Below are 3,258 nucleotides of genomic sequence, written 5' to 3'. Positions count from 1 at the left end.
ATGCAAGTCAAGCTGACTTCTTTCTCAACCTTACTCCCTCCAAACCTAAACATGGGAGAGCATTCACATCATGCTTACTCCATGTCTTCCTCCTTCCAAACCTAGATCCGGATGAGCATTTACGAGAAGCTCAGGTTCCTCCGTCCAGACCTAGATGCGTATAAGCATTTATGTCAAGCTAACTTCATGTCTTCCTCTCTCCCAACATAGATGCAGATGCGCATTTATGTGAAAACTCACTTTATACGTTCCTCCATCAGAACCTAGGTGCAGATGAGCATGGATGTGCGTACTTCCTTGTCACATTCAACTTTTAGTTATTTTTAATAAGAGTATAACTCTACTAGATTTTGTCCTTGTTATTCCTTCAAATAGTTCCTTCTCACTCCAATTCTCTTCTATAGGTTCCCTTTATAGTGTAATATTAATAGTTATTTATAATTTTAGACTTCATATAGTAGCTTTGCATTTGAATGAAAACCATATCTCTAGCTTTCTCGAGTTTACACTTATCCAATATCTCGCGCCTAGAAAATGAATCCTTATGTTTTCACTTGAATTTTATATTTAAAAATAGCAATAAGAGGGCTAACATAGATGAGACTTGTATTTGCTACATTGGAGCTTGCTATTGGAAGAACCCTATGCTGCAAATCTCTTAAGATGAACAGCCCATTTATTTCACTGCCATATTAGACATTGCATTCTAGCTTGCTCTCGAACTTATTTTTTATTTTTCTCTACGTGTTTCTCCTCCTTGAGATAGTCACTTTTATCACATAGTCAATGATATGCTGCATATTGACTATTGTATAAGCTACCTAAAGATAGTGTAGTTAAATTACTTTCCTAGCCCATATTATTTGTTTCATAAAAAAGTTTTACCTATTGAAGTATTTGGATATCTGATGCAATTATTCGCTTAAAATTATAGAAAATATAAAACATGTACATTGTCTCTCCAAGAAAGCATGATTCATGCTAGAGTATAATGTTATATTATCCAATGATGTTGTTGGAATTTTTGGCCCATGCACCCCCCCCCCCCCCTTGGATGGCAGCCCCTGGCCCATTACCTGACCCGACCATTCTTCTACTTAACCCTATTCTTCCACTGTTCAGTCGGCGCCTCTTCCTCTCCCTCCTTTCTATCTCTGATTTTGTTCCTCTCAAGTTTCCATTGCTCTTGGAAATCCCTCATCATCTCACCTCTTTCTATCTATGTTCTCTGTGTTCTATTAGTATATATATATATTGGTCTTCTATGGTTTTAAAGAGATAGAACAACAACAAAACGAAAACCCCTTTTCGTGAAATAATTTTTGAGAATATTTGCTGAGTGTGAAAGAAACTTCTTAGTGGAATTTTAAGTGATTCAAAATGAAGCCTAAGTGGTCTCTTTATGGATCTTTGTGTCTTGGTGGCTTTGTGGTTTTTCTGCAACCATGTGGGTTGTCGGTCGGTGGTGGCACTTGGGCATTCGGTTGCCAGATCTGGCTCCTAAGCCGGTTACTTTACTACTTTCCGTACTATTATTATTCTATTATTCTTCTTTATTCATTGATATGAAATTATTGTATAAGGGTTTTCAAATTCACCATTATCTTTGTAAATATTGTTTCATTTGGGTTCATCACTTTGTGGAAAAATTCCCAATAGATCTCATCATATTATCTTCCACGATTCTTTGAAATTCCTCGCTGTTTCTATTTCTCCCTCTCTTGCTCCTTGTTTCTCGTTATCTTAGTGTGATGCCTATGTTTGTGTGCTTTATTGCTCTTCGACTTCTCTTGTATTTTCTCCCTTTGCATTTCTCCTCCTTGAAATGGTCCCTTTTATCACATAGTTGATGTTGTGCCTCATATTGAATGCATAAGTTAATTACCTGAACAAAGCATTATTAATTACTTTCCTAGCCCGTATTATTTGTTTGACTACAAAAGGTTTTACCTATTGAAGTATTTTGATATTTGATACTATTATCCGCTTAAAGATATACAAAATATAAAATTTGTACATTGTCACCTCCGAGAAATAATGAATCATATCGGAGTATTATATTATCAAGTGATCTGATCATATTATCTTCCACGATTCTTTAAAATTTTTGCTCTTTCTCTTGCACCTGGTCTTGATTCCCATTATCTTAGTGTGCATGTGCTTATGCATACATGGACACTATTAGTTACTCAATGTACCCCATATATAACATCTATTTCCTTTCAGTGACCCCAAAAAATAACGGTTCTAAGTCAAAAAGTATTATTTTTCCCTGTAACTACCTTCTTTTTAAAACAATGATGTGATGCATCTAACTTTCATTTAATATATCCTGCCTTTTTTGGTTTGTTGTTCTGCAGGTTATCCACTTTCGCTCCTGGGAAAGGCCTAAAAAGGATGAATTTTGTATACAACTGTGAGTTCAATAGAAGATAGACTTTTAATTCTAGAGTGTAATTTCCTATGTTATGATTGGTAATGTTGATCCACATAACGCTGCTATTCAAATTCCACTAATTATGAAGGTCAAAGCTTGATTCATATGATGAAGTTGTTAATAAAGTATCGAACCAACTCGGAGTTAATGATCTGTCCAAACTACGGCTTACATCAAACATTATCTACTCTCAGCGACCAAAAGCTCATCCTATAAGATATCGAGGAGCAGAAAACTTGTTAGAGATGCTGCTGCATTACGGACAAGTACGCATTCATACAACTCTAAGTCGGGGTTCATTTGATGAGGGTGTGAAACTAACAAAGCATTAATTTCTTGTTCAGCTTTCTGGTATTCTGCACATTGATGTAGGGGATATACCTCTGCCAGAATTGCAAGAGTTGAGAACCCACAAACTAGCTTTCAGCTATGCGGCAAACTCTGAAGTGAGTATTCATTCATAATTGGACTTTATTCTCCTATACAAGTGCATACATATGCAAGACTTGCAAAGTTATTATATATTTAGCAAACATTAAATATCTTATTTGTTTTGGTATGTATAGCTGGAAACTCACAGTATTAGGCTGCCAAAAGAAAGCACTGTGGGTGATGTGCTTGAGCATCTCAAGGACAAGGTAATATAGCTGACAAGTTATTACCGGGAGTCTGCGTGTGTGTTCCTAGAATTCTAAGATTTGTCGCTTAACATAGCGTTATATGATTTTTAACTGTTGCAATGTTTATATTAAATAGGTGAAACTTTCTCGTCCAAATGCAGAGCTCAGGTTGTTGGAAGTATTATCGCACAAGATCTATAA

General features: G+C 35.9%; 1 long non-coding RNA gene across 1 annotated transcript; it reads left to right on the top strand.

Moving 5' to 3' along the window:
• The first annotated feature begins 2,787 nt into the window (after positions 1–2,787).
• LOC105179287 lies at positions 2,788–3,258 on the top strand. Its single transcript, XR_002286312.1, has 3 exons — positions 2,788–2,883; positions 3,004–3,075; positions 3,194–3,258. It is a non-coding gene; the product is annotated as an uncharacterized LOC105179287 (long non-coding RNA).

This window comes from Sesamum indicum, unplaced genomic scaffold (assembly GCF_000512975.1).
Source record: "Sesamum indicum cultivar Zhongzhi No. 13 unplaced genomic scaffold, S_indicum_v1.0 scaffold00132, whole genome shotgun sequence".
NCBI lineage: Eukaryota > Viridiplantae > Streptophyta > Magnoliopsida > Lamiales > Pedaliaceae > Sesamum > Sesamum indicum.
Note: the sequence above shows the minus strand (reverse complement) of the source record. Positions and strands in the feature narration are given on the sequence as shown.